Below are 24,458 nucleotides of genomic sequence, written 5' to 3'. Positions count from 1 at the left end.
CGGACTCGTGGCGAGACGAGGAATCCGGTGATCTGACTTTTGTAATTTTTTGAGAAGTGGGCCCGGGGCTCGGGTTTTGCGAATTTCGTGAATTTTGATATTTTCCGAGTCTTTTCGATTGGGTTATATTCCCTTAGCCTATTTTAATGTATTCGTTGTGGTTTTGACCAGATTCGACGCGCAAAGAGGTAAATTCGAGAGGCAAGGGCATAGTGGAGTAGACGTTTGACCGTCTTGAGGTGAGTAATGATTTTAAATGATGCACTGAGGGTTTGTAACCCTGGATTGCACAACATACTGCTATGTTGAGAAGAGACACGCGTTGTATGACGAGCGCGTTGTGACTTGGTCCATCCCAGTTGATATTTTTACCGCGTAATTGATAAAGATTTATTGTTTTTCACTATGATTGGGCTTATTGCCATATTTGGGCTTCGTGCCAATTATCTGAAATCTTTTGTGAATTTACATCACTATTTTCCTCACGAATTGAAATATTATTTGAACTCAGTCCAATTGAATTATATTATTTTGTGAACTCAGCTACATTTATACTCAACTCGAGATTTAATGATATTTATAATGCTGTTGAGCTGAGCACTATTGTTTTACTGATGCCCAAGAGGCTTATGATTATTTTCTGGACTGATTGAGGCCGAGGGCCATACGTGAGGATATGTTGAGTGATGTGAGGAGGCTTTCAGGCCTCGAGTGTTATATGAGGAGGCTTTCAGGCCTCGTGTGTGATGTGTGAAGGCTTTCAGGCCTATTGATATTGCGCTTGGGCTGTAGGAGCCCCTCCGGAGTCTGTACACACCCCCAGTGAGCGCAGGGTACCCAGGTGAGTTGGGAGTGGGCCCGAGAGGCCGTTGCTTGTGTGTGGTGAGTTGGGAGTGAGCCCGAGGGGCTGATGTTGTGTGCTGGTGAGTTGGGAGTGAGCCCGAGGGGCTGATACTATACTGAGATTTACATATTGAGCCCGAGGGGCAAGCTTTTGATTTATCCTTACTGTGGAAATTATTTGTCTTTACTGTTTTAAAAGAAGAATTATCTGATACTCACTATTTTACTGTATAACTGATTTTACTGCTTGGGATAGCGCTATATTGTGCCGTTATGAGATTTCATGTTTTCAGTCGTTATTTATTTTTATTACTCACTGGGTCGGAGTACTCACATTACTCCCTGCACCATGTGTGCAGATACAGGCAGAGCTGAGTTCGCTCCTGAGCGCTGATTCTTTCCAGACCAGGCGGTGACTAGGAGTAACGAGGTAGCTGTTGACGTCCGCAGCCCCGTTTTCTCCCTTATCTTTGTTATTTATGATAATTCCAGACTTTGTAAAATATTAGTAAACTCTGTAGTAGCTCATGACTTGTGACACCCCAATTTCGGGCTGAGTTGGTACGGTTTTCCTTGTTCTATCACGTTTATTTCGCATTTAAGATTATATTACCCATGATTTAGTCTTATTCCTGCTAAGTAATTATAAAGAGATGTACTGTTTTGTTGATTGGCTGGCCTTGTCCTCACGAGAGGTGCCATCACGACTGGGTTGGGATTTTGGGTCGTGACACCTATCAAATACCAAGCCTATCCGATACCTCCACTCACATATCAGCCTACCCCGAATTACCAAGCACCCGCACCCTCTTACCAAACTCTACCACCTTCTTACCAATCACCCCCACCTCCTAAATATCAACCTACTTCACCCAAATATTCTCAACCCGCACATGTCTACCAAGCCTACAATGCTCAGCCATCCCACTATCAATCACCTCCCACACGTCAAAACTTTCCCAGACCTCGACCAAATTTTGACCACAGACCTCCCAAATAGTATACCGCCATTGCTGAACCAATTGACCAGTTGTACGAAAGGCATAAAGTTGCTGGTTATGTCACCCCTATCCCTGTTATAACCCCTGAAAACCTTTCTCAATGGGTCAATCCAAATAAATCTTGTGCATACCATTCCGGCATGAAAGGGCATATCATTGATGAATGCCGCTCTCTAAAAGACAAGATCCAGACTTTGATTGATAACAAGATCATTGTGGCAAAGGAGCCTACTCCGAATGTACGCAACAACCCTCTACCGGACCATAAGGGTGGAGGTATTCACATGATTGAAATAGAGGATGATTGGGATCCCAAGGGATCGATAGGTTTAATCTCAGAAGGTGACGAACCAAAAAAGCCAATAGTCACCCTTAATCTTATCGTAGTCCAGACTCAGCCTTCTGGGGATGCCGAGGTAAACATGTCTGTACCACTTGAGTTTGATGCACCACCCCCTGCAAAGACGCCAACACCAATTGAGGTCGAATTTGGGTCTCCATCAAATGCCCCCGCACCGTCTGAAATTGCAGTTTTACCTCCCAAGACACATGCTCTGTTCGGAGTAAAGGTGCCCATTCCAGTAGCAATGTCGGTCGTAACACCGTTCCATACAAATGCCATACCTTGGGATTACACAGCCGAGACGAGAAGGAAAAGGAAAGCCAAGTTTGGGGAAACAATTGCAGCACAGGGTATGATAAGAACCGACAGGGTTTATACTCCGGAGCATTTAGTTGAGTCGAGTAAGCAGGCCTCTGGTCGGCCGACCATCACTGAAACTGGGCTCGATGATCTCTGGAGAAAGATACAAGCCAAGGAATACTCAGTCATTGATCAGCTGAACAAAATACCGGCACAGATTTCTATCCTAGCTTTGCTGCAAGGTTTCGATGCACATAAGAACACCTTGTTGAAGGTGCTGAGTGAGGCATATGTACCAAGCAACATCACCGGAGGAGAAATGGCAAACATGGTAGGGTAGGTATTGGAAAGTCACAAGATCACTTTTCATGAAGATGAGCTGCCACCAAAAGGGTTGAGTCATAACAAAGCGTTGCACATCACCGTGCAATGCGAAGATTATTTTATCACTAGGATCCTAATTGATGGAGGGTCCAGCCTCAATATTTGTCCGTTGGTAATACTCAGAACATTGGGGAAGGGGCTACATGAGATCAAGACGGGGCCATCAACATCAAAGCTTTCGACGGTTCCCAAAGGTCCACTATTAGGGAAATTAGTTTGTGCTTGCAAATGGGGCCTACTTGGTTCGATGTCGATTTCCAAGTAATAGATGTTCCGGCATCTTACAACTTGCTATTGGGACGACCGTGGATTCATGCCGCTAGGGCTGTAGTGTCAACACTACATCAATCAGTGAAGTTTGAGTGGAATAACCAAGAGGTGATCATTCACAGCGACGGTAGCAATCCCATACACGGTCGCCAAACCATCCCAGCGATAGGAGGAAGAAGAAAGATAGGTGGGAAAACCTATCACCACATCGATCGAGTCAATGCCGTTGACAAAGACAAATGGTGGGACAACAAAATTGAAACCATATTGAACTGGAGCGGATATGAACCTGGCAAGAGACTTGGCAAGAACCTCCAAGGAATCGCCAAGCCTATCAAACTGAAGAAACATGGCACCACCTTTGGTCTGGGATACGAGTATACTTGGGAGGAATTCAACAACTGGTCGCCACCACGGCACGGTCCATACTACCCGCTAGAGCAGCCAATACCACATTTGGAGCAGACTTTCCAGCAATCCAATGTCATCTATGGGTTGGAAGAAGAGGAAGTACTGGCCGCAGTGAGGAATTTGTTCCTAGAAGATGATGACATGGATTGTTGTGTCATATTCAAGGAGGAGTGGGGGAGGCCCTTTCATACAGGCCGTAAGCCGGGAAACATGCCTCAACAATTGGACCATCAGAACCACTAGAGCCCAGAAAGCCTTGGGGTAGCAAGGCTGAACAAAGCATCATGCACTATCTTTTATTTTTACCCGTTGACTTTCCTTTCGCATTTTGAATTTTCGCAATAAGATCTTCCAATGTTCAAAACAGTTATGAAATTTATCAAAGTATTTTGGTTTCCTTACAAATTCTTACTCTCATTATTTTCTCTCAAGGAAACACGAATCAACATTCACTTATCACCGTTAGAAAAGGAAGGGTACAAAGAATTTCTAAGAGAATACAAGGATATATTCGCCTGGTCATATGATGACATGACTGGTCTGAGCACATCTATTGTGGCCCATAAACTGCCAACTGATCCGACATGTCCACTATTAAAGCAGAACTCGACGATGCAGAGTGGGTGAAGAGTCATTACGAGCAGCTGGCTCTTATAGATGGCAAGAGAATGAATGCGGTTTGCTATGGTCAGCTTTATCATAATAGAATGTCCGGAGCCTTCAACAAAAGAGTCAAGTCAAGACAATTCACACCAGGGCAACCGGTATTAAAGAAGATTTTCCCGCATCAAGATGAAGCCAAAGGGAAATTCTCTCCCAACTGGCAGGGTCCGTACATGGTTCACGGGTTCTAATAGGAGGAGCCCTCATACTTGCAGAAATGGACGGGGAAGTTTGGCCAAAGCTGATCAATTCAGATGCAGTCAAGCAATACTATGTGTAACCTTTATGCTTTCTTTCATTATGTAATTTGAACTACGCCTGACCTAATTCCCGTTTAAGAAGGGGTACGTAGGCAGCCCTATGGGTTCGGTCACAAGTCAATAAAATTTTCATTTCCCCCATAATTGGAAACTGGGGCAGAATTTTGAGGACCCTCAAAATTCCGAAGTGATTTCAGCCATTCGCCGCAAGCAGCCGTCAGAAACAGTAACCCAGTAAACTGGGGCAGAATTTTGAGGAAGACCCTCAAAATTTCGGAGCAAGAGAAGTTGCAATGTCTTGAACCACGTTGCAGTCATCGGTTCATCTAAAGAAAACTATTCTTAATTATGTATTTATGTTACATTTTCTTTACTAAAATCATGCATGTTTATTTCTGAAATCGCTCTATTTAGCAACGCTACACCAATTATACGGGCAGCATCGCCAGATCAAAATCGAGCAGGTCAAGCAAAGCCAGCAGGGATACAAACTAACCTCCCCCTTTTACAAACTCACGATTTTTCTTTAGATGCAGGCACTTGAGTTGCAAAATCATCAAATATACTATACGCTCACTCATAAAGTTCAGGAATACAACTCTCCAAACCATTGCACTTGCTCGCAACTGTTATCCACACACAACAGTGTCCCTAGCAGGCACAATATCTCCAGCAATCACGATACTGCAATCCGCTATTAGCTAAGAAAACTCTACTGCCGTTTGCCCTTTTACTTCCTGCATAAGGCTACTATTCTGCCTTCCGAGACTAAGCTCTATCTCCATCTGCATTTTGTGCATTGAATAAGGCTACCATTCTGCCTTCCGAGGTTAATCTCTACCTCCATCTGCATTTCCTGCATTGCATAAGGCTACCATTCTGCCTTCCGAGGTTAAGCTCTACCTCCATCTGCATTGCATAAGGCTACCATTCTGCCTTCCGAGACTAAGCTCTGTCTCCACCTGCATTCTTGCATTGCATAAGGCTACTATTCTGCCTTCCGAGACTAAGCTCTGTATCCATTTGCATTCTTGCATTGCATAAGGCTACCATTCTGCCTTCCGAGGTTAAGCTCTACCTCCATCTACATTTCCTGCATTGCATAAGGCTACCATTCTGCCTTTCGAGGTTAAGCTCTACCTCCATCCTCATGGCTGAAATATCGCCACTTTATTTACATCTTGCATGGCTGAAATATCGCCACTTTATTTACATCTTGCATGGCTGAAAGACCGCCACTTTATTTACATCTTGCATGGCTGAAAGACCGCCACTTTATTTACATCTTGCATGGCTGAAAGACCGCCACTTTATTTACATCTTGCATCGGCTAAAATATCGCCACTTCATTTTCATCTTGCATCGGCTGAAAGATCGCCACTTCAGTTACATTTTGCATCGGCTAAAATATCGCCACCTTCTGCATCTCATGGGCTGAAATATCGCCACTTTATTTACATCTTGTATGGCTGAAATATTGCCACTATATTTACATCTTGCATGGCTGAAAGACCGCCACTTTATTTACATCTTGCATGGCTGAAAGACCGCCACTTTATTTACATCTTGCATCGGCTGAAATATCGCCACTTCATTTACATCTTGCATCGGCTGAAAGATCGCCCCTCTCTGCATCTCATGGGCTGAGAGATCGCCAATCTATCCAAAGGCATCATTGTTCGGAGGCACCATTTTCATAGCCCGAGAACGCCATGTCATGGCCTGAGGACCCCTTTTATCTTTTGCATATTATTATTCAAAGGCGTCATAGTTCGGAGGCATCATTCTCATATCCCGAGAGCATCATTTCATGGCCTGTGAATCCTTTATCATACGCTTCATGGCCCAGGACGTCATGGTCTGAGGACGTCATCCTAACCACCCAAAGACAACATTCATGGTCCGACGGGATCTTGCATCACGTTTAGATTTCCGCACAATATACACTTGTATTGCTTATTTGCAGGTAAACCGGTGAGCAACGACCATCTTAGCAGGAGCAATCTCTCTCCAGTTCCCGCAGCCCTGTTAGACTTTAACCATCCATCCCAACCCGAATATCGCGTCCATATTGAAAAATCTTCATCGACATATTCCGCCGACGGATCCCGAGCTACATATGGCTTGATTCCTGTAAGACCAGGGATATGTAAGTAGCTCAGGAACTAGAGCACGGTCAACCTCTTCAAACCATTTTGTTCGGTCAAAATCGGCTATCATATCTTTACCCGACAACTCTTTCATCTTTCCCAGGCAAAGAGGGACATATGTTGATACCCAATTTTTCTCTGTATATTTCTATATGTAAAATACTTTTCAAAATATCATATGTATGCATATATAAGTATTTTCAAATATTTTTATTATTTTTCCTTAATTTTAAAGGTTTTTAAAATCAATTTTAGTGCCTTATTTTATCAAGAAAAATCCAATAATTGTCCAAAATTATCATTTTTGGTGATTCACTTGTTGAATTCTCATATTTATGCTAAAATACAGCCCAAATAATTTTTTCATGTTTTTACAAATTTATTTAGCATTTTTTAAAGCTCAACTGCATGTAATTGCAATATTAGCCTCATTTTCGATTTGATTGCATTGATATTTATAAAAATTAAGTCCAGTATTTTTAAATTGATAATTATATGTTATAAATTATTTTAGTACTTGCAATTTATTTCCAGGTTTTTATTTGCTATTTTTTATAAAATAAATGGGGAAAAGTGACTATTTAAAATCTAGCCAGATTTCATTTCAATTTCAGCCTAATTTGCACCCCTAATCCAACCCAATTTCAATTTCAAATCACCCAGCCCAATTCTTAAAATTACCCGACCCACAACCCGTTTAAATGACCTGCCCAACCCCCTTTTTAATTCAGGCCATTGATCGAAATTATCAACGACCACATTTCTTCCTTACCATTTTTAATTACCCAACCCCCCTAAACCTAAATCATTTTCCACCTACCAAGCCGCCTCTGAACCCTCCCTATTCTCTTAAACCCTCTCAAAACTTCTCGAACCCTAGCCACCTCCCACTACTTCCACCATGAAAACCACCGGAATCTATGGCGTCCAAGGCTATGGAAACCCTACACCGGCCTCCTACGGCTCCTACGCGCCTGATTTCTGAAGATTCAAGGCCTGACCATGAAGGGTCGTATCTAGACCTCTATCGATACAAAGTTTCATGGTCATCTCCGTCTTTGCTCCAGCATACCTTGATTGTTTGAGCCTGATCTGACCTCTCCGACTTAGATCAATGACTTTTTAAAGCCTTTCTCATTTCTAGGGTTCCTCTGAAACCCAAACCCTTCGAGATTTTCTCTGATTCCTTTAGACCTGCTGTGTATCCATGCTTTCCCTGAGTTTTCAAATGATTTCTCTAGCTTTTCTTTCAAAAATTACTTTCAAAACCATTTCTTCTCCGATCTAGGGCTTTCTGAAAATATTTAAATGTTTCTCTGACTTTCTTTCTTTTTCCTTTGTGTGTATTTGCCTCTATTGTGATCTTGTATTTTTCTTTTACCATGTTCTTGTATGCTTCTCCTACTATGTTTTCCTATACTATGTTCTCGCATGCTTTTCTACTGTATTTCTTTTCTCCTGTGTTCTTGTGTTTTTTCTACTGCATTTTTTTCGTTCTTAAGTCTCCTTATTAAGTTCTTTCTACTGAGCTCTGTTTAATTTCTTCTAAAAGGTCTTCTTAAGCATGCTTCTTCTACTGTTTTTATCAGTCTCTTCTCATCATGCTTCAAATTAGTTTGTTCACTCTATTTGCCTTGAACCCTTCTACTGTGTTTGCATGTTACGTAGGAGTTCTGTTGCTGAAAGAGGCATGTTGGAAGTTTTAGTTCTTTTCTGAAACCTCTAAACATGTTTCGATTCAATTTCTTTCCCTCTCATCTCTGCTTTGTGGTTTGCTTATTTTAAAACCCCCACTCTTTCAGACCAATTTCGAGTCTCTGAACTGAGTTTGGACATCTTTGTTTTCATACAATTCTGGCTTTTTACTAAACTCTTCTACACTGGATTTTCCTACTGATTTTGCAATGGCACAACATCTTCTTTCAACTCAGCATGTTTTTATGCTCTTTATATGTGATGAACCTCCCTCTAAAGGGGTTTTTAAATTTATGATTAGTTCAGACTTCCTTTTGAGTAAGACTAATTGATTTTCCTTCCTTGTTTGCTGATTTTCCTCATGACTTGACTTAATTTTAAAACCTTTCTCAGCTTTTATGACTTGGTTCATTCATGGATCAGTAATTACAAGATCCCTGACCATTTGATTTACTGGCTACTAATTGATTTTCTTACCTTATTTGTACAACCGTGTACTTCAAAACCCCGTCCTTAAAATAACCATTTATGTATTTGCCCTTAATTGCATGTTGTGCTCAAAGTGCTTACTCAATCTCTTTCCTTAAATGGTTTTTACCCGTTTGAATCTGAATCCCTTAATTAAGGGAAGTCTTGCGTAATTGATTCTTAATTGACAATCAGTTCCTCAACTATTTTCTTACCTTATTTCTGCCTGATTTTGCACTATAAAAGGCACGACCCTCTTCACAAATAGGGGGACACTTTCAAAATCTTTCTGAACTCATACTCTCTCACAATAACATTCTCTTCTTGTCTGCACTATGGCCTGTTTTACAAGACCTACTGCTTTCTTTACTTGTTTCCCTGAAAACTGGTATGCCGGATTTAATTCTTAGCATCATCACAATGTGTTCATTTACAACTTTTATATCCATGTCTACTGTACCGTTTCTATAAAGTTCAATATTTAAGTTAGTATGCTCATATCTTTTTGCTTGTTTCTACTGTGAATCCTTGCTCCCTATCCCCATTACCCCTATGTGTTTAAGAGTTATGACTTAAGGCATGGCAATGTGAGTTGTTGCCCATGAATTAAGTTTGAACCAATGAGGTCTTAACCTCTAAGTAAACAGGCTGGAGGATGTGCCAACATCTCCCATTGTTGGGTGTGCCCATCAGCCTGCTTTTCTTTTGCCTCTTGCAACTTCCCCATTCCCCTATACCCTTATGTGTACTGATTTAAGCATCTTCCCTTTTCCCTTTCCCCTTTCAGAATCCTACTTCTGCACTTGCACTCTCTCTTAAGTCCCTAGGTTCTGGCCCCCTCTTGTGAGCCTTTCCTTGGGACCTTGAGTTCCCTATGAACTTGGATACCTGAGGGCTGGCCCTTCCACACTACACTATGTCTTAATCTGGTGATACATTTGGGTGTAAGCACTACCCGGAGTTCTTATGAAATTCTTAGGGAACTCTGAAACATCCAAATGGGAGAAAGGCTTTGAAATATGATCCCTTGGAGTTGGTTTACTTCATATTTCAGACAGGAAGTTTGAATCAGGCTCTCCTTGGTTGTACCTTTTAATTTCTGATGTATTTTTTTTGGGTTGTAATAATTTTGTAATAAACTCTTGGGGATGGCTAGTGAAAAGGGAGGGATAACTATGTGAAAGGTAGATATCCTGTCTATAGGCTATTTCTGAATTTCTGCACTCTCATATAGATATCCTGCCTATAGGTTATTTTTGAATTTCTGCACTCTCATATAGATATCCTACCTATAAGTTACTTCTTGAATTCTGCATTTCTCATATAGATACCATGTCTATAATTACCTGAAAATCTGAATCCTGCATATGCATATAAAAGATATGCCTATAGGTCTTTCTGAATCTTGCATATACATTTTTCATTAGGCAATCATGTTTATAGGGTTTCCGCATTTTACCCTGTCTGTTAAAAAGGGTTTAAAATCAACAATGCATAGAAAACATGCCTATAGGAGCTATTAATCAAGTCTGAATCGCTTCACTCACTTATAAGTCTAAAACCAGTAACAGTGACACATGCTCTTTTGCTAAAACCCGATTTTCTTTAATAACAGACGATTTTTCTTAAATTAGTATGTATTCATGTTTACTTCATTGTTTTTGGAACCAGTAAATATCATGCCTATAGGTCTTCGTCCAGCACTTAGGCAAGCCATAGGGTGAAAGTTTATAAACTGAATCAGATTTTATATGCTACAACCAGCAGGCAGGACTGATTCGGGCTTCTTATCTGATGTAATAAATCAGTCTGCCTCGACCCTTTAAGTTTTAATCAGACGTTAAATAGTACATGCAAGTCATGCTACATTATGTGCTTTCTTTGGTTTAAAGGAGGTCTGTTTGAGCCCTTTTATTAGTTTATATGCTTCCCCAAACTTGTTATATGTGTTTTGTTTGTCGCCTTAGTAATTTACCTTTTGAAATCACAAATAAGCCCAATACCTCCTCCCTCTAAGATTAGTAGTCCCAAGTTCCTCCTAGGCTGATAGGATTGGGACGGGTAATAACATGCAATAAGTAAACGAGACTATTCCACGCTTTAATACCTTAACGGTTGGGAAATGGTAGATATGGATATGATAACCACACAATAACATCGCGTGTAACCCCTCACTGAGGAATGATTACCGGATGTTGTGTGGGGTGATCCATATTATTAATAAACCTAGGACCCCCCTTTCCTTTGTTTTCTTTGTTTCTTTTAAATATTTTTAAACCATTTCTTTTTAGAAAATCAATTCCTTTTAGTTCCTTTTTCTTATTTTTGTTATTTGCAACCATTACGTGAAAACTGCCTCTTATTTGAAGCCTTTAGTTTCCTATGTGTTATTTGCACTAAAGTCACAATAATTGCTTGGCCGGGAACCACGCTAGTGGATCCTGAGGGGTGCCTAACACCTTTTTCTCGGGATAATTTCAAGCCCTTACCCAATCTCTGGTTGTTCAAATCAAACCTTTCTTAGTGTCCTAATGCACTTAAATCATTAGGTGGCGACTCTTCTATTCAAACCCAATTCCCAAAAGGGAACGAGTTGTCCTCCCAAATGTCATAAACCCGATTTTGCGAGAAAAAAGGGACCCATATATAAATATATATATATGGGTATGATGTGGCTCAATCCCGTCTTTGTACAGTTATATTTCTATTAGAGGTCTGTACACAGTATGTCTAGTTGGATAGTATGTGGCCTTGCCGGTTTCCAGTTTTGAGATGTATAATTGTCTATAGCAGCCTTGTCTGCTCGCCCTACATATGTTGCATGTATATGAATGTATGCCTTTTTGGATAGATTTCCTTCATGTACATTATTCTCGTAATTCAGTAGATGTTATTCAGGTTTTTATCTTAGACACATGTTTAGGGGTGTTTGACAGGTAGGACTCGGGCACCCGTCGCGACCCATCGGTTTGGATCGTGACATGGAGGCCTAATTGAGAGGCAAGGGCATCGTGGGCTAGATTTTGGCTTGATTTGAGGTAAGTAACGCTTCCAAACTTGGTTATGAGGGCTCGAAATCCCGAACTATGAGTTCTATTATTACTATTGAGGTGACACAAATGCCAAGTGACGGGCGTGTGGGCATGCATAATGTGAATCGCGGCCTGAATCATTCCATGACACTGCTTAGTGACTATTTATTTCTAATATTTGTGTTGTAATTTTGTGATTAAGTTAATGAGTTGTAAATCATTCTAATTATCATGCTAAGGATTCATGCCAATACCGTTGAGACCCGAGAGGTCATTTCTTGCTATCTTACCATTAGCTTTATTGATAGTTTGTACTCAATCCTGTTCATGCATATTATATCATTCCTCAGTCTCAATTATTGTTATTTGACACTTTATATCATTATTCGGGCTAATGTCATAACATTTTGAGCTCGTGTGTGTGAGACTGGAGAGTGATGACTGAGTGAGGCCGAGAGCCTGATATTGAGTGACAGTATGGGATCAGGCTGCATGCCGCAATGAGATATTGATTATGCCTTCGTTGTCTTGTTATAGCACTTGGGCTTAAAGGATCCCCTCTTGAGTCTTTACACCCCAGTGAGCGCAGTTGATGATATTGAGGGATGAATCTTCCCTGTACATGGATCTTGTCCGAAGTATTTATATCTGGAGATGGATCTTCTCTATAGGACTGGAATGACCTTCCTTTGTATTGGATGACTGCGGTCAGTGACGTATATATATTTCGGGATGGATCTTCCCTAGGCCGGATAGCCATATACAATACCGAGTGATTGAGCACTTATAAGTGGAGGTACACAGAACATCGATCATACTATCGGTGCATTGGTACATAGATATTTCCTGAGCTTTATACTCCGTACTGTTCAGACTGCATTTATTTACTGTTGAGTTTTTACTTGAACTACAAGCATGTCTACATTTTTTGTACAGTTTAATTGTATTACTTGTTGAGGTTTGGTTCGTCACTACCTGTCAGTCTATAGTTTGGACTTCTTACTTACTGAGTTGGTGTACTCACGTTACCCCTGTATCTTGTGTGTAGATCCAGGTATCTCAGGGCACGATAGCGGATGTTGACTATTCCGGTCGCGGATTTCACGGAGATAGCGAGGTAGCTACTTGGAGATTCGCAGTTTCGTTTTTCTCCTTCTCTATCTTCCTATTAGTACTTTGTTACTATTTTCAGAGTATTTGGTCTTTTCTTACTTCAGAACTATTGTAGCATGGCACATGACTTAGTGACACCCGAGGTCGGGCTTGTATTTTTTCCTCTTTGTTAATTTTAACTTTATATCTTTATCGGATTTCAGTTAAAAAATGGTTTTACTTAAAGTTTTTAAATAAAATGTGGATTAAATTGGAAATGTGTTGGCTGGCCTAGTTTCACGATAGGCTCCATCATGACCGGGTCGGTTTGGGGTCGTGACAAGTTGGTATCACAGCCTAGGTTACATAGGTCTCAGGAGTCATGAGCATGTTTAGTGGAGTTTCGCGGATCGATACAGAGTCATCTGTACTTTTCCTCGGGATTCTACAGAACCTTTAGGAAAAACTTCACATTCTTGAATTCCTCTCGTGCGAATCTATTGATTCTGGTAACTAAACTTATGTTATCCTATTCTCTTATAGATGGTGATGACACGTGCTGCTGGTCAGGACAGACGACCACCAGTACCACCAGTTGGGGCCACTAGAGGCCGAGGACACGGTCGAGGCCGTGGTAGGGAAAGTGGTGCAGCCCGTACAGCAGCTAGGGCAGCACCTGCAGATCCACAAGCCCCCCAGTTCATGATCAGGCTCTAGCGGGGGATGCTCCATCAGTACTAGCTTAGGCATCGGCTGTGCTTATTGTTATTCCGGGTTTTCAGGAGACCTTGGCTCAGATATTCACCGTGTGCACTAGCCATGTTCAGGCGGTCACAGTTTCTACCACAACAACTACTTCTCAGGCCGGGGGATGCACTCAGACTCCCACCGCCCACACACCCGAGCAGGTTGTTCAGGGACTACAGACACCGGAGGCACCAACAGCCTAGCCGGTTGCACCTGCTTAGGATTATGTGGTTCTAGTTATGCCTAATGACGAGCAGCGTCGATTGGAGAAGTTTGGTAGACTTCAGCGTCCGACTTTTAGTAGTGCAGAGGGCGAGGATGCCTAGGGTTTCTTAGACAAGTACTAGAGGATGTTACGTACATCGGGTATTTTTGAGACCAGTGGGGTCTCATTTACTACTTTTCAATTTTGTGAAGATGCCTTCACTTGGTGGGAGGCTTATGAGAAGCGTAGTCCTATTGGTGCAGCGCCCCTTACCTGGCATCAATTCTCTATTCTCTTCCTAGAGAAGTATGTACCGCATTCCCGCAGAGAGGAGTTGTGCAAGCAGTTCGAGCAGCTGCGTTAGGGGGATATGGCCGTGATGCAGTATGAGATGAGATTCTTCGAGTTGGCCTGTCATGCTATCTGGCTAGTTCCTACGGATATGGAGAGGATCAGGAGGTTCGTGGATGGCCTTACTTATCAGCTACGGATTTTGCTGACTAGAGAGAGTATTTGGCGCTTCTTTTGAGGAGGTGATTGACATTTCCACAGAGATAGAGTCAGTTCTACTCTGGTGGGCGATACTATTATTGTGGACCGCATGTATCAGTATTGTATGGTGACTATTAGGGATTTGGATACCCGAGTGGACCTTCTGTTACTTTGTATGGTGGACTTTGATGTGATATTGGGCATGGATTGGTTATCCCCGTGCCGTGCTATTTTGGACTGTCATGCTAAGACAGTGACGTTGGCTATGCCGGGTGTGCCACGAATTGAGTGGCGAGGTTCATCTAATTATGTTCCCAGTAGGGTAATTTCATTCTTGAAGGCCCGATGGATGGTTGGGAAAGGTTGTCTATCTTACTTAGCCTTCGTGAGGGATGTTAGTGCAGAGACTCCTACCATTGATTCAGTTCTGGTAGTGAGGGACTTTCCCGATGTATTTCCTACAGACCTACCGGGCATGGCCCCAGACATAGATATTGATTTTGGTATTGATTTGGTACCGGGCACTCAGCCCATTTCTATTCCACCGTATCGTATGGCACCGACGGAACTGAAGGAGTTGAAGGATCAACTTTAGGAACTCCTTAATAAGGGGTTTATTCGGCCTAGTGTGTCCCTGTGAGGTGCGCCTATTCTTTTAGTGAAGAAGAAGGATGGCACCATGGGATGTGCATTGATTATAGGTAGTTGAACAAGGTCACAATCAGGAACAAGTATCCTTTACCTCGTATTGATGATTTATTTGACTAGCTTCAGGGAGAGAGGGTGTTCTCCAAGATTTATCTCCGTTCAGGGTATCACGAGTTGAAGATCAGGGACTCGGACATCCTTAAGACAGCTTTCAGGACACGATATGGTCATTATGAGTTTATTGTGATGTCTTTTGGGCTGACTAATGCCCCAGCAGTGTTCATGCATTTGATGAACATCGTGTTTCGGACTTATATTTACTCGTTCATTATTGTATTCATTATTGATATTCTGGTATACTCACGTAGTTAGGAGGAGCACGCGGATCATTTGAGAGTTGTGTTGCAGAGATTGAGGGAGGAGAAGCTTTATGCAAAGTTCTCCAAGTGTGAATTTTGGCTCAGTTCAATGGCTTTCTTGGGGCACATGGTGTCCTGTGAAGGTATTCAGGTTGATCTGAAGAAAATATAGGCAGTTCAGAGTTGGCCCAGACTATCCTCAGCCATAGAGATTCACAACTTTCTTGGTTTGGCGGGTTATTATCGTTGGTTTGTTCAGGGATTTTCATATATTGCATCACCCTTGACCAAATTGACTCAAAAGGGTGCTCCTTTCCTGTGGTCGGATGAGTGTGAGGTGATCTTTCAGAAGCTCAAGACTCCCCTGACCATAGCTCCAGTGTTAGTTTTGCCATCAACTTTAGGTTCATGTACAATGTATTGTGATGCTTCTAGAGTTGGTATTGGGTGTGTGTTGATGCAGGAAGGTAGAGTGATTGCCTATGCTTCTCGTCAGTTGAAGCCCCATGAGAAGAACTATCCTGTTCATGATTTGGAGTTGGCTGCCATTGTTCACGCGTTGAAGATTTGGAGGCATTATCTCTATGGTGTGTCTTGTGAGGTGTTTACGGATCATCATAGCCTCCGGCACTTGTTCAAGCAGAAGGATCTCAATTTGAGGTAGCGGAGATGGTTGGAGCTACTAAAGGACTATGATATCACTATCTTGTACCATCCGGGAAAGGCCAATGTAGTGGTCGATGCCTTGAGTAGGAAGGTAGTGAGTATGGGCAGTTTGGCATATATTCCTATTGGGGAGAGACCTCTTGCAGTTGATGTTCAGGCCTTGGCCAATCGGTTTGTGAGGTTGAATATTTCGGAGCCCAGTTAGGTCCTAGCTTGTGTGGTTTCTCGGCCTTCCTTGTTTGATCGTATCAGAGAGTGCCAGTATGATGATCCTCATTTGCTTGTCCTTAAGGATAGAGTTCAGCACGACGATGCCAGAGATGTGACTATTGGTGATGATGAGGTATTGAGGATACAAGGCCGGATATGTATGCCCAATGTAGATGGGTTTCAGGAGTTAATTCTGGAGGAGACCCATAGCTCGCGGTATTCTATCCATCTGGGTGCCGCGAAGATATATCATGATTTGAGGCAGGATTATTAGTGGAGAAGAATGAAGAAGGATATTGTAGGATTTGTAGCTCGGTGTCTCAACTGCCAGCAGGTGAAATATGAGCATCAGAGATCGGGTGGCTTGCTTTAGCGGTTAGATATTCTAGAGTAAAAGTAGGAGCATATCACCATGGATTTTGTAGTTGGACTTCCACGAACTTTGAAGAAGTTCGATGCTATTTGGGTGATTGTGGATCGGTTGACCAAGTCCGCGCACTTCATTCATGTGTGTACTACCTATTCTTCGAAGCAGTTAGCAAAGATTTATATCTGAGAGATTGTTCGCGTGCATGGGGTTCAAGTTTCTATCATTTCGGATAGAGGTATTTAGTTCACTTTGCAGTTTTGGAGGGCCGCGCAGTAGGAGTTGGGTACTCAGGTTAAGTTGAGCATATCTTTTCACCCTCTGACGGACGGGCAGTCCGAGCGAACTATTCAAATATTGGAGGACATGTTGCGCGCTTGTGTCATTGATTTTGGGGGTTCGTGGGATTAGTTTCTACCGCTCGCGGAGTTTGCTTATAACAACAGTTATCAGTTGAGTATTCAGATGGCTCCATATGAGGCTTTATATGGAGACGGTGTAGATCTACATTTTGTTGGTTTGAGCCGGGTGAGGCTAGGCTTTTGGGTACAGACTTTGTGCAGGATGCTTTGGACAAGGTGAAGGTGATTCAAAAGCAGCTTCGTACAGTGCAGTCATGACAAAAGAGTTATGGTGATCGGAAGGTTCGTGATGTGTCCTACATGGTTGGTGAGAAGGTTCTATTGAAGGTTTCACCCATAAAGTGTGTTATGAGATTTGGGAGAAAGGGTAAATTGAGTCTCCGGTTCATTAGGACTTTTGAGCTTCTTCGGAGGATTGGGGAGGTGGCATATGAGCTGGCTTTGCGACCTAGACTGTCGAGTGTGTATCCGATATTTCATGTTTCTATGCTCCGGTAGTATATTCTCAATCCGTCTCATGTTTTGGATTTCAGCACAGTTTAGTTAGATGATGATTTGCTTATGATGTGGAGCCAATAGCTATTTTGGAGCGACAGGTCCGAAAGTTGATATCAAAGGATATTGCTTCAGTGAAAGTGCAGTGGAGAGGTTGACCCGTAGAGGAGGCTACCTGGGAGACCGAGCAGGAGATGCGGAGCAGATATCCTCACCTGTTTGAGGCTTCAGGTATGTTTCTTGACTCGTTCGAGGATGAATATTTGTTTAAGAGGGGGAGGATGTAACGACCCTGCCGGTCGTTTCATGAGTTACCGCTCTGTTTCCCCCATTTCTGCTTCTTTATGTGTTGTTCGGTTACATTTTATCGTATCACATTGGTTGGTTGGGTTCAGAGTGGTTTTGTAGAGAAATGAGACACTTAGTATCTTTTTGGGAAGCTTTAGTTGGAAAAGTCAACCGGAAGTTGACTTATGAGTAAATGATCTCGGAACTTGGTTTTTATGGTTCGTATAGCTTCGTGAGGTGATTTGGGACTTAGAAGCATGATCGGAATGTATTTTGGAGGTCTGTGGTAGATTTGGGCTTGAATTGGCAAAATTGGAGTTTTCACGTCTTCCGGTTGGTAGTGGAAATTTTGATATCGGGGTCGGATTGGAATTTCGGAAATTGGAGTAGGTCCATTTTGTCAATTAGGATGTGTGTGCAACAATTCAGGTCATTCGGATGAGGTTTGATAGAATTTTTGATCGATGGCGGAATTCGAAAGTTTTGGAATCCTTAGGCTTGAATCTGAGGGTGATTTGGTGTTTCGACATTGCTTTGAGTGTTCCGAGGGTTGGTATGAGATTGAGTGGTGATATGTGACTTGTTGGCAGGTTTGGTTAAGGTCCCGACGGCCTCGGGATGATTTCGACGGGTTATCGAAGAGTTGGAAAAATAGAGTTTGCAACTGAAGCTGCTGTGTTTCTGTCATAACCACACCTGCGGATTGGGGACCACAGGTGCGAGCCACAGAAACGACATTTTGATCACAGAAGCGACGGCCAGTTGCCTGGGGATGCAACGCAGATGCGGAAGGTTAGTCGCAGCTGCGAGCCCGCTGATGTAGTAGTTTGATCGCAGGTGCGGATGGGGACTTTAAGTGAAATTCCGCAAATGCGGACTTCTTGTCATAGGTGCGGTATTGGACCGCAGAGGCAGAACCCCTGGACAGAACATATAAATTCTCGCCTTTGCGAAATTTTGTCATTTTTTCACCATTTGAGTTCGGACTTGGAGCTTTTTGAGAGGAATTGAAGAGGGATTCAAGGGGTAACACTTGGAGGTAATGTTTTTGAACTCAATACTCGATTCTATGGTGATTTCTAACTGATTAGACATGAATTTGTGGAATTTAAGGGTTAAAAATTGAAGGTTAGGGCTTGATTTCTGGAGAGTTTTGAGTGGTGATTTGAGGGGCCATTTGAGGTTCGATTTTTATGTTCTTAGTATGTATACTCTCATGGAAGGATAAGGATTTTTTGATGTGATTATTATCAAATTTCGAGACATGGGCCCAGGGGTCGGGTTTGGCCAATTTCGAGATTTTTGAGTTAATTTGATTTTTTCGCTTGGGCTTTGTTCCTTTAGCATGTATTAATGATATATACTGAGTTAGGTTAGATTCGGGGTATTTGGAGGCCGAATCGAGAGGCAAGGGCGTCGCGGGCTAGAGTTTGGCTTGATTTGAGGTAAGTAACGCTTCCAAACTTGGTTCTGAGGGTTCGAAACCCTGAACTATGTGTTCTATGATTTCTATTGAGGTGATGCAAATGCCATGTGACATGCGTGTGTTCGTGCACCGTGAGAATCGCGGCCTGGATCATTCCATGATACCTCTTAGTGACTCTTTCTTGCTAATATCTATGTTGTAATTATGTGATTAAGTTAATGAGTTGTAAATCATTCTAATTATCATGTTAAGGCTTCACGCCAATACTGTTGAGACTTGAGAGGTTGTTTCTTGCTGTCATATCATTAGCTTCATTGATATTCTGTACTCAGTCATGTTCATGCATATTATATCATGCCTCAGTCTCGATTATTATTATTTGACACATCATATCATTATTTGGTCTAGTATCATAACATTTTGAGCTCGTGTGTGTGAGACTGGAGAGTGATGACTGAGTGAGGCCGAGAGCCTGATATTGAGTGACTGTATGAGATCAGGCTGCATGCCGCAGTGAGATATGATTATGCCTTCGTTGGCTTGTTATAACGCTTGGGCTTAAAGGATACCCTCTTGAGTCTTTACACCCCAGTGAGCGCAGTTGATGATATAGAGGGATGGATCTTCCCTGGACATGGATCTTGTCCGAAGTATTTATATCTGGAGATGGATCTTCTCTATAGGACTGGAATGACCTTCCTCTGTATTGGATGACTGCGGTCAGTGACGTATATATATTTCGGGATGGATCTTCCCCGGGCCGGATAGCCATATACAATACTGAGTGATTGAGCACTTATAAGTGGAGGTACACAGAACATTGATCATGCTATCGGTGCATTGGTACATAGATATTTCCTGAGCTTTATACTCCGTACTGTTCAGACTGCATTTATTTACTGTTGAGTTTTTACTTGAACTACAAGCATGTCTACATTTTTTGTACAGTTTAATTGTATTACCTGTTGAGGTTTGGTTCGTCACTACCTGTCAGTCCATAGTTTGGACTTCTTACTTACTGAGTTGCGTACTCACGTTACCCCTGTATCTTGTGTGTAGATCCAGGTATCTCAGGGCACGGTAGCGGATGTTGACTATTCCGGTCGTGGATTTCACAGAGATAGCGAGGTAGCTACTTGGCGATTCGCAGTTTCGTTTTTCTCCTTCTCTATCTTCCTATTAGTACTTTGTTACTATTTTCAGAGTATTTGGTCTTTTCTTACTTCGGAACTATTGTAGCATGGCACATGACTTAGTGACACCCGAGGTCGGGCTTGTATTTTTTCCTCTTTGTTAATTTTAACTTTATATCTTTATCGGATTTTAGTTAAAAATGGTTTTACTTAAAGTTTTTAAATGAAATGTAGATTAAATTGGAAATGTGTTTACTGGCCTAGTTTCACGATATGCGCCATCATGACCGGGTCAGTTTGGGGTCGTGACAAGTTGGTATCAGAGCCTAGGTTACATAGGTCTCAGGAGTCATGAGCAGGTTTAGTAGAGTTTCGCGGATCGATACAGAGTCATCTATACTTTTCCTCGGGATTCTACAGAACCACTAGGAAAAACTTCACATTCTTGAATTCCTGTCGTGCAAATCTATTGATTCTGGTACCTAAACTTCTGTTATCCTATTCTCTTATAGATGGTGATGACACGTGCTGCTGGTCAGGACGGACGACCACCAGTACCACCAGTTGGGGCCACTAGAGGCCGAGGACACGGTCGAGGCCGTGGTAGGGAAAGTGGTGTAGCCCATACAGCAGCTAGGGCAGCACCTGCAGATCCACGAGCTCCCCAGTTCATGATCAGGCTCTAGCGGGGGATGCTCCATCAGTACTAGCTTAGGCATCGGCTGTGCTTATTGTTATTCCGGGTTTTCAGGAGACTTTGGCTCAGATCTTGGCCGTGTGCACTAGCCATACTCAGGCGGTCGCAGTTTCTACCACAACAACTACTTCTCAGGCCAGGTGAGGAACTCAGACTCCCATCACTCGTACACCCGAGCAGGTTGTTCAAGGACTACAGACACCGGAGGCACCAACAGCCCAGCCGGTTGCACCTGCTCAGGATTATGTGGTTCTAGTTATACCTGATGATGAGCAGCGTCGATTGGAGAGGCTTGGTAGACTTCAGCCTCCAACTTTTAGTGGTGCAGAGAGTAAGGATGCCTAGGGTTTCTTAGACAAGTGCTAGAGGATGTTACATACATCGGGTATTCTTGAGACTAGTGGGGTCTCATTTACTACTTTTCAGCTTTGTGGAACTGCCTTCACTTGGTGGGAGGCTTATGAGAAACGTAGTCCTATTGGTGCAGCGCCCCTTACCTGGCATCAATTCTCTATTCTCTTCCTAGAGAAGTATGTACCGCATTCCCACAGAGAGGAGTTGTGCAAGCAGTTCGAGCAACTGCGTTAGGGGGATATGACCATGATACAGTATGAGATGAGATTCTTCGAGTTGGCCTGTCATGCTATCTGGCTAGTTACTACGGATAGGGAGAGGATCAGGAGGTTCGTGGATGGCCTTACTTATCAACTACGGATTTTGCTGACTAGAGAGAGTATCTGGCGCTTCTTTTGAGGAGGTGATTGACATTACCAGAGAGATAGAGTCAGTTCTACTCTAGTAGGCGATACTATTGTAGTGGACCGCATGTATCAGTATTGTGTGGTGACTATTAGGGATTTGGATACCCGAGTGGACCTTTTGTTACTTTGTATGGTGGACTTTGATGTGATATTGAGCATGGATTGGTTATTCCCGTGCCGTGCTATTTTGGACTGTCATGCTAAGACAGTGACGTTGGCTATGCCGGGTGTGCCACGGATTGAGTGGCGAGGTTCATCTAATTATGTTCCCAGTAGGGTAATTTCATTCTTGAAGGCCCAATAAATGGTTGGGAAAGGTTGTCTATCTTACTTAGCCTTCGTGAGGGATGTTAGTGCAGAGACTCCTACCATTGATTCAGTTCCGGTAGTGAGGGACTTTCCCGATGTATTTCCTACAGACCTACCGGGCATGGCCCCGGACATAGATATTGATTTTGGTATTGATTTGGTGCCGGGCACTCAGCCCATTTCTATTCCACCATATCGTATGGCACCGGCGGAATTGAAGGATCAACTTTAGGAACTCCTTGATAAGGGGTTTATTCGGCCTAGTGTGTCCCTGTGGGGTGCGCCTGTTCTTTTTGTGAAGAAGCAGGATGGCACCATGGGATGTGCATTGATTATAGGTAGTTGAACAAGGTCACAATCAGGAACAAGTATCATTTACCTCGTATTGATGATTTATTTGACCAACTTCGGGGAGCGAGGGTGTTCTCCAAGATTGATCTCCGTTCAGGGTATCACCAGTTGAAGATCAGGGACTCGGATATCCTTAAGACAGCTTTCAGGACCCGATATGGTCATTATGAGTTCATTATGATGTCTTTTGGGCTGACCAATGCCCCAGCAGTGTTTATGCATTTGATGAACAACGTGTTTCGGCCTTATCTTTACTCGTTCATTATTGTATTCATTAATGATATTCTGGTATACTCACGTAGTTAGGAGGAGCACGCGGAGCATTTGAGAGTTGTGTTGCAAAGATTGAGGGAGGAGAAGCTTTATGCAAAGTTCTCCAAGTGTTGCTGACTTAATTCCTTTGCGGTCAAAATATTGATTGTGAGGCTTTAAACATCTCTTAATAAAGCAACGGATCAGGGAAATCAGAACTCACTTTAGTCATTAAAATGTATCCAAGCAGATTAAAGCCAAAAAAATACTAACAATAATCAGCTAAACCAATCTGGATACACCAAATACTATTAGGACACTCCAAAACAGAGAAGTAAAACATTAACTCATACGAACAATGAAACAGAGCAAACAACGATTAACGAGGCTAGCAAAACACAAGCATGACATTAAGAGAAGAGAAAAAAATAGAAGAAATGGAGAAATAAACCTCAAATAAGTCTGAAATTCAATTGTTTGACAGCTTTGAAACGCAAAGCGAGATGACCACAAACTGGATTTCAACCAGAAAACCTCAAATGAAAGCAGCGAAACACGACCTTCGAGCTCAAACGACGCCTTAATAAGATGAACTCGATTTGACCTCGAACAAAAACAGTGAGCTCGGACCAACGAAACTCAGACAAGTTCCATAACGAGATGGAAATTGAAATTAGAAAGACGATCATTGAAACCTATTTTTTTGTTCGATTTTCTGGTATCTTAAGGAGCAAAAAAACGAATCAGTAATCAAAGAATCCCTTTTCTTTTTTATTCAAAATCTGCCCGAAATTCATCTCCACACTCTATTTTGTTTTTTTGTTCTTGTATGTGTGTGTGTGTGTTAATGGGAGATTAGGGAACTAGGTCGCTGATCCATTTGGATTTGTTGCTAGCGACGGCATCAGAGGCAGAGATGGGGCTGTGAGAGACGATGACTTGGTGGTGTTGAAGGGGTGGAGTTGTCGCTGGGTATGAGGTGAAGGAGCAGCGACTGACCTAGGTTCTTTTTTGGAGAGTAGGGGGAAGGCGGCGGCGGCTGGTTCTCTTTGGAGAGGAGTTAGCCTTTTTCTTTTGTGTTGTCTTCAATGTCTAGGTTTTTTTTTGGTGCTGAAGATCATGGAAAACGGTTGTTGTTTGTAGAAGAAAATAGGTTTAGGGTTGTTTTAAGTGTCTAGGTTTTGAAAATGTGTGTTAGGATGTATAAGAAGAAGGGGCAGTGGGTCTTAGGGTTTGGGCTTTAAAATTGGGCCATCTCTTTGGACCTCTTCAATTAAGACCAAACAAAATTAGCCTCAAATTTTACTCTTTCTTCTAAAACAAGACTAAAAATACTACACCATTTACTAATTAATTCTACTTAAGTAAAATAACTATTAGAATAAAACTAACTGTTAAAACAAACCTATTTTTGGTATTTTTTAAATATCATACTAATAGATAAAAATACAAAAATCATTGTAAAATTAAAGTAATATTCCTGAAACAAAGTGGAACTATTTTTGTATTTTTGAATTTTATGAAAGGTAGATAAACTAAAAGTAACAAGATAGAATATCATTTACCTAAATAAAAGAAAATATTTTTGTAATTTTTTTATTTTTGTGACAAAATAAAGTAAAAGAGTCAAAACTAGTTGAAATAATGATATTAGGCATAAACTAAATATTTAAATGCTAAAATATGTAAAATCTTGGGGAGGGTCAAAATTACATGTCTACAACTGCCCCTCTTTGACTGGAAACACAAAGAGCTTTTAGAGAAAGAACGATGAGACA

This window comes from Nicotiana sylvestris, chromosome 8, assembly GCF_000393655.2.
Source record: "Nicotiana sylvestris chromosome 8, ASM39365v2, whole genome shotgun sequence".
NCBI classification, from domain to species: domain Eukaryota; kingdom Viridiplantae; phylum Streptophyta; class Magnoliopsida; order Solanales; family Solanaceae; genus Nicotiana; species Nicotiana sylvestris.
This window is presented reverse-complemented; position numbering follows the sequence as displayed.